General features: G+C 38.7%; 1 non-coding gene across 1 annotated transcript; it reads left to right on the top strand.

The window, feature by feature from the left end:
* The first annotated feature begins 5,729 nt into the window (after nt 1-5,729).
* Nucleotides 5,730-5,837, top strand: LOC133780920 (small nucleolar RNA R71). Its single transcript, XR_009869726.1, has one exon. It is a non-coding gene; the product is annotated as a small nucleolar RNA R71 (small nucleolar RNA).
* The last annotated feature ends 2,688 nt before the right edge of the window (nt 5,838-8,525 follow it).

Raw genomic sequence — 8,525 nt, 5'->3', positions numbered from 1 at the left:
AATAACATGGTCCTCATCTAATAAGATAGACCTCGAATCCCATGAAAGCGTACTATCTCTCTCACATAGAGATCTGCATACTGATCAACTGTGTTACTTGTCCTTACGGATAGAAGTGAGCTGACTTTGAATACTAGTCTATAATAATCCAGATCCAATCATGCTTACCTACTATCCTGGGCAGCCCCACCGCGAAATCCATCGAGATGTTTCTTTACTTCCACTATGGAATACACAAAGGTTGCAATGGTCTTACTAGTTTCTGATACTCTGTCTTGACCTGCTAACAGGTTAAGAACTTTGTCATGTATTCCATTACGTCCCTCTCCATCCCAGTCCACCACTATAAAGCTTTCAGATCCTAATACATCTTGCATGATGCCTGGATGAAGAGAATAAGAGGTAATATGAGATTCATCCAGAATCCCTTGTTTAATCCCAGTGTCCATCGGATCCCAAGTCCGATCCCTATTCCTCAATAAACTCATACCTGACACAGCATAATCCTTAGCTAATTCAGCTAAAATATTCCCCCCCCCCCCCCCCCCAATTCTTCCCATCTATGGGTTCACTTAAATGTTTTCCTTTAATCCTCTCTGAAATAGTAAACTCCAATGAAATGTTGGCCACCTGGCCCACCAGTAACTCTACTCTAGCTTTGGTCATACCCTTCAAATAACATGATGCATAGACAATCATTTTTTTCTATCAATGAAATATCATAATAACCTGCAACTTGGTTCTGATCTCTAAGAAGTCTCAGAACTCTTCCACAAAGCACATGTAATATCCTGCATGTCTAAGGAAACTCCTGCCCTCTAAGGTGTTCCTTGACCTTGGCAAATCTCCAACTGAGAGTATACCACAATATCGTCGATCAAGACGATCACAAATCCAATTCAAATAATCTTTGAATACTTTATTCCTGTAATCAATCAAAATAACTCGGCATTAATCAAATCCTCAAAACATAACTCAGCACTCCAAGTGCCCTCATATGATATAAAAAAGCAGTCTTTTGCATATCCTTCTCTCCGGTCTTTAGTTCTTATAGCTCTGCTGAAGTCATACAATACAGTGCCCTAGACCTGATTCCGTCCCCGACACCAGCCTAATCACCATTTTATCTCTTCGTGTAAATGATAATCCTGACAAATCTCCTGGAGACACATTCAGAAACTCACAGATTAATCCAGTCTGTCCTGGTCCCACTGGCACGACCTAAGCGGTTTCCACCCCACTAGCTAAAAGTCATATGCATTCTCCTGCAATAGGTCTCCAGCTCTAAATACAGATATCATCAGCATAGTGCCAACTACCACAAGGACTTCCCACTCTCAAACCCAAGAGTTACTCTCATTTCCATGCAATCTAACATTGCCCCATACTTGGTTAACCAATCCATATCCAGGATCATATTGAAGTCAGTCATAACCGACCCTATCAAATCAATTGATGAGTCCTCTCTCCACAATAACCCAACTCATCTTTTAAAATTACCAATAGAGTATCACATTCTTATCACAACATAACCATGTAATCTACATAACAAATCCATGCTCTGTAGATGCAACAAGTAAATAACAACATGGCACCAAAACCAGTCAGCACAATACGAAAATCAAAACTATAAAGTTAACCTGCCACCACTGAGGAAGTAGCATCAGTCTTAGTCTCAGTCTTTGAGTGCATCAGAGCGAATACTCAAGCTGGAGTCGAGCTGTCCACCCCATTTTTCTCATCCTTCCTTCGCCTTGGGAAATCCTTCTTACTGTGCCCAACCATTCCACATAAGAAATATGCCCTTGCTCGGCATTCTCCCAAGTGATGCCTCTTACACCAAGTGCATTCTGGGTGGGGTTCCCAATCCTTGTCCTTTCCCGTTCCAATAAACAGAGGTATTACTGTTTGAGCTCCGCGCTCTCCGACACTCTCCTTCTCAATCTCATTTGTAGTGCTCTCAACAGCAAGAGCCTTTCCTATCACCTGAGCATAGGTAGAGATTTCATGCACTGGGGCAACTCTAATGCCGTGAGCTATTTTGGAATTCAATCCCTGGATAAACCTTTTATTTTGAGCTACATCAATGGGTACCATATCAAAAGCAAACTTGGCCAACCCATTGAATCTGTTAACATACTCTGTTACTATTGCATTTCCATGAACGAGGTTCAAAAACTCATTCATCTTTAGCAGTCTGGATTGCATCGCAGTAATATCTTTCATTAAAAAGCTAGCTAAATTCTTTCCAGTCCATCACAATTATATCTCGTCTTTGGGATACTACTTCCCACCATGTCCGGGCATCATCCCACAATACAAATGTAGCACAGATAACCCTATCGTGACCTACCACCCCCATATTGTCGAGGATGGAACTGATAATGCCCATCCATTGCTCAGCTCTGAATGGATCTAGGCCTCCCTCAAACACTAGAGGGTAATACTCCTGGAAACTTCCACAAAGAAATCCCCACTTGTTCTTATCTCGAGGCTGAGCCAATACTGGTGCCACTCCTGGCATAGCAAAGGAAGAGGTGTTCCTTGATAGATTCTGCTGCTGTTTTAAACACCTAATCTCTTCCTCTTGCCTCTGCAATCTTAATTGCACATCTGTAAACACCTACTGGAAATCTTAGGGGCAGGTGAAGAACTCAAACCCTGGCTGTAATTCCCAGCCTCGGTATAACTACAATCAGGTCTCATTATCTGCCTCGGATACATACCTGCTGATTGAATCTGCAGTCAATAACTTGATCCATTAAACAGGATGAGCATATCGAAATCCTTCCCCACGGGAACAATCTAACCATACTATGTTCACAACCACTGCAATGCTAAAAACATGCCCATAGCATTCATACATCAATCATAATTCCTGCTCTTACAACATACATACCATGCCTCCAATTCTAGCATGCAAATAACACATTTATATATTCACTGAGCATGTAATCATATAATCATATCAATAATCAAGAGCCAAAGTATATCAGAATCTCATGCTCCCTAATACAATATGCAGGTAAGGCATTTACATTCTATTTAAGCAGTTAAACATATAACCACATAAATAGTTACCATACCCTGAGTGAAGCTTGTCTTTAGTGACGAGTGTACATGCTCAGCTTGTCTACAGGAACCATTAACCTTGGCTCACTCTGATACCAAGTTGTAACACCCTACTACCTAGGGACCGTTACATTGTGCATTTTAAACAGTGCTAAACTCGCTAACCAAGTCATTTTGCCATAATCGTATAACTAAATGTGATAATAGTTTAGGGTATAAATTTTTTGGTTAATGATACAATGTTTCACTAAAATGTTTACTGTATTCATTGGGATCCCAAAATATATTATAAGGGTTAATTATAGCAACAGATTTACAACCAGCCAACCTAAGCGGAGAAATAGGGTTGAACCCTAGTTCCTCTTTAAACCCTCGGCCGTGGTGGTCGAGTAGCTGCATATGTACAAATCGTCACCTAAGCTCTTCAACTCAAGGATGGTGTAACTTTATTTTGCCTTTACCTGCACCACATAGCACCCGTGAGTTGAGGCTCAGCAAGAAAACTTAAACATGCTCATAAACAGGTAATAACATGTCACTAAATCATAATAAGCATGCCTAGCAATAATAGCCCTATTCCCACATGCAGACAAGTCCAAATAAATGATTATGGGCTCTGCGCCCTGAGAAGATGACTGTCAAGTCGATCTCTGGGGATCTACTCCCTGAAAAGATGACAAATAAGTCTATCTTTCGCGATCCGCTCCCTGAATAGATGACTAATAAGTCTATCTCGGGGGATCCGCTCCCTGAATAGATGACTAATAAGTCTATCTTTGGGTATTTGCTCCCTGAATAGATGATTAATAAGTCTATCTCTAGGGATCTACTCCCAGGCTCTAAGTAACTAGCCTTTAGACCAGACAAGCACTTTAGTTTTCTTCGACCTTGGGGTCGGTCAAGCATTTAATGCTCATGTTGATTAGATCTAATCATTTCGGCTCTGCATTCAATAGTTTTATGCCACTCTTGACTCATAGGTCAATTCCATACGACCATCGCTCACTACTATTGTCGATTATGACTAGTAAGTCAAGACTTCACGACCAGTACTAACACCAATGCCATTTCTGGCTAATAAGTCAGTGCCACTCACAACTAAGCAATGCAAGTAGGCATATCATATGCCAAATATCCAAAGGTAGGGCATTCAACACACTTACTCAACAATCACCAGCATATTTATGATCATGCACATTTATAGACACTCAAGCTCTGATCAATTTCATATTCAATATTCATGTCATGCCCTAATCACATGTATTGCATGCATCACATGCATTACATATATACTGGGTGTAGTTTTCTTACCATTGGCCCAAGAACAGGTTACCAATAAACGACCCTCATGGACGATACTGCTTTCAAGCCCCTTGTAATAACCTAGTCACAACCACAACATAAAACCTCATCAAAATGAGTAAAAAAATACTTCAAGGCCCAAACCTAGCCTCCAGGACATCGAATCCTACTTAATTGTGTAGTAGGATCAATCCCAGACCCTTAGAATTAATACTTGGGTAAAAATGCACAATGCACAAGTCAGTTGCGACTTGGCCCCGAGGGTCGCGACTTGCCCCCAAGTCATAGAGCATTTGTTTGGGCTTCAGGGTGTGAGCCGCGACTTCACCCCTCTTAGGTCGCAATGTGCCCCCCAGGCAGAGCCTCCTTGGCTCTTGGTTCATCCCGGTCGCGACTTGATCACGAAACCAGCCATTTTCTACGGTTTTCCCACTTAAAATCCTCCAAAAACCTATCCAAACATATCCAAATCCCAAATTCAAAGTTCCCAAACATCCTAATCTCCCAAAACCATGAAAACCCAAGTCTCAATCCATCCAAAATCTCATCAAAATGTAAAATCCAATCAAAGCATAAAAACTTCAAAAACTTAGAACTTAAAATTGGGATTACTTCTGATTGAGTTATTGTCCAACTAAATCCTCCTGCTAATAAGCTTCTAATTTTCCCTAGAATCGCTATGACTCAATCCTTGCTTGAATCTCAGTCCTAAAACTCGAGTTTCCTTCAAAAATGCGTACGGGTGTCGAAAAGGGAACGAGAGAGAGAGAGAACGTTCTAAACGTTCTTTTATAATTATGATAGGATACTTCGAGCTTAAGTAACCTCAAGCAAATCCTAATGCTCATGATCCCTAAAACGCCCCTGGGGTAAAATAGTCCAAATTCCCAAAATTTTCCCCTGATCTTACTAACTCCCAATTTATCATCAAATATTTATTCCCATTACCCAATATCTCGGTAATGTGCTAAATACCCCTTGACTCACTCCGAGTCAAGTATGGATCCCATTGTGACTTTTCCACTGGCTTGCCTCCTAGGAATGTCTCGTGCTAAGTAACCCAAGCATAACCAAATTATAATGAAATACCACGCACATACCACATATATGCCAAATATACTCATAACCGGCCAAATTATGAAAATTATCCAATTAAACAGAAATGGGCCCACATGGATATTTAATACACCTAAACATGCATATCAATTCATATTATAATATAACTCACATAATCACATAATGATACACATAAATATTTTATAATCACAAAATTCCAAATTTTGCCATCCTGGCCCCCTAATCATGGTCATAAGCCTTATTAGGAAATTTGGGTCATTACAAACATCCACTTCTCAATGTCGTGATGAGGGCACTTTCTCAGTAATTCCTTGAACCTCTCCCATGCTTCATACAATGATTCCCTCGTCAGTCTGGAAGAATTTATTAATCTCCCCTCTCAACCTTGCAACTTTCGATGGAGGAAAGAAATTGGTGAGGAATTTCTGTGCTAAATCCTCCCAAGTGCTAATAAAGGTTGCCTGTAGTGAATTTAACCAGCTCTTGGCTCTTTCCCTTAGTAAGAATGGGAATAGCCTCAACCTTATGGCATTGTCACTCACCCCATTCATTTTAAAAGTTGGACATAGCTCCAGAATTTAGCAGTGTGCATGTTTGGTTCCTTATTAGGCAAACCACCAAATTGAACGGTGGACTGGACCATTTGTATATTGCTAGTTTAATCCTGAAATTATTTGTAGCAACTGTAGGGTGTCTAATGCATGAATGCATTCCCGTAACAGTGGGGAGTACATAATCTCTTAAAGTTTGAGCGTCTTGGTCCTGGGCTTGATCTTAAGCTTTTGCAGTCGTTGCCCCTCCAACATTATTGGTGGCATTATTTACTGCATTCCTTGGGTTTGCAGCCATCATTGCCTTCAACCTCTTATTCTTATGGTTCTGTCTACAGGTTCTCTCAATCTCAGGATTCACCGGTAACATCTACGATGTCTTTCTACGTCACATAAACCAATACTACATGAGATAAGAGATTTAAGACACAAACCAAGTTAGAATTATAAATATAAAAACAACCAAATTAGAATAAAATTAATTATATTGATACTAATAATTTTCAATCCCCAGCAACGGCGCCAAAAGCTTGTTTCGATAATTTTTCTACGCAAGTATACGTAATCACAATTCAGAAATAATTCAATAATTACGAGTATCGTCCCATAAAGATTGAATAACTAATTATCAACAATTAATTTCCTATTTCTAATTGGCTAACAAAATATTGATTATAAAAGAAATCTAAAACATAAACATAAAAATTATGAAATGAAAATAATTATAAACTATAAACTCAAAACAAATAACGCTAAATAGAATTATCTAATGAATGAGACACTAGGGAATTTAATTTCGTCTTCTTTCCACTCTCCTATTTCGTTAATGCAATATTTACAAATGTTATTCTAATCAAGATAGCAAGTTTACAAAAGCATTTTATATTCGGATTAAGATATATAAAATTCAACCTACGTGAGAATTTTCTACACTCCTATGATAAAGTCAACATATAGGAAACGTTGAGCATGAAAACTCATAAAATACACAAACCATATAGAAACTCTCATTCAATATCGAAACCTATGTCTAATCAATTATAGCATGTTTAAATCTCACTTTTTAGATTTTAAATCAATTTCATATAAATCATGTAATAGATGGCCAATCAATCACAAATAATGAGCGTAAATTAATAAGATCTCAATAATGAAGAATAAAACATAAACTTTACATTAATTCATAGTAGAGTTTCAAGAGACTCTATCAAAAAACCCTAGAAATATATTAAGTTCATATTCATAACAATCAAATCCATAAACATAGAATACAACATAAAATAAAGATAAAAGAAAGAAGAAACACTCTAGATCGATCCAATCTTATCCCAAGTGCTCTAAATCGTTAGCTCTAGGTCTTAGGCTATGATAAACTGTGTTTTTCTTATGAAAATCGCAATTATGTACTCATCCCTGTGTTTTTCCCAAAGTGAATAGAACAAATTTCCCTTAATTAAAATTTCTGAAAACTACATTTCCAAAGACCCATCGCGGTTGCGTTGCTCTCTGGCGTGGTCGTGTTATATGCTTCAAAATACCATTTTTGCCTGATTTTCTTCTTTTTGTCGATTTTCACTTCTTTTCATTCTGAAGTGTCCCGAGTCCTTCAAAACCTAAAAACACACCAAAACAAGTGTAAATTAGATCAAAATAAACCTAATTAACTAAAACACTCCCTAAAAAGACACAATAAAGCAAGTCTAAAACTTGTTTATTAGTCCGGGGAAGCCTGGATGATAGCTAGAGCTGCTGGTTCACCGGAAGACACAGAGAGAGAGAGAGAGAGAGAAGGTGTGAGAGAAAAATAATATAAAAAAATTGAGAAATATTTAGAAAACTCATTTTTTTGGAAAACATTAAAAAAAAATTACACGCTGAGAGAAAGAGAGGATTGAGGAGTTTTTGGAGTGGAAATTTGGGAGTTTTCGGACTGGAGATTTGGGAGTTTTCAAATTTGGGGATTTGGACAAAAAGGAAGAAGATGGGGTGAGTTTTGCGTGGGCAACACGTTGCTGCTGATACCTATTTACCCACGTGGCCACCAACTTATCCCACTTCTTCAATTTTGGTGCCAATTGTTCATGCTACATTATTAGTTGCAACGAGGTATCGCTAATACTAATCATGTCGATCCTGATAGCTTTTTGAATCAAAAAAAATTAGCAGTGATAATATCACCGACGACACTTTCTTGTCGCGACTAATAATGTCACTGCTAGAATACTTTTTTCTTGTAGTGATAGAGAAAAAGAGAAGAAGAGAACTTGATGAACCCATGGCTCATCCACACGCCCACAACTCTTCTATGCACCCATGACTTGTACACAAAAAATTCTACAGATCAAAGAACTTGTTCATGAAGAGCTCAACCCACTTCGGGGAACTCATCACTGTCTTTACACCCACTGTCATTAACCACAAGAGCTTCCACAATTGCAAGTGAGAAAGAATGGGAGAGTGAGAAACTTTGTCCAAAAGAAAGAGAAAATGCCCATTTTGTGTCAGTCAAACGCGTCAGTCAAT

Source organism: Humulus lupulus, chromosome 5 (assembly GCF_963169125.1).
Source record: "Humulus lupulus chromosome 5, drHumLupu1.1, whole genome shotgun sequence".
NCBI lineage: Eukaryota > Viridiplantae > Streptophyta > Magnoliopsida > Rosales > Cannabaceae > Humulus > Humulus lupulus.
The sequence above is the reverse complement of the archived record's forward strand: the minus strand, read 5'-3'. Positions and strand labels throughout refer to the sequence as shown.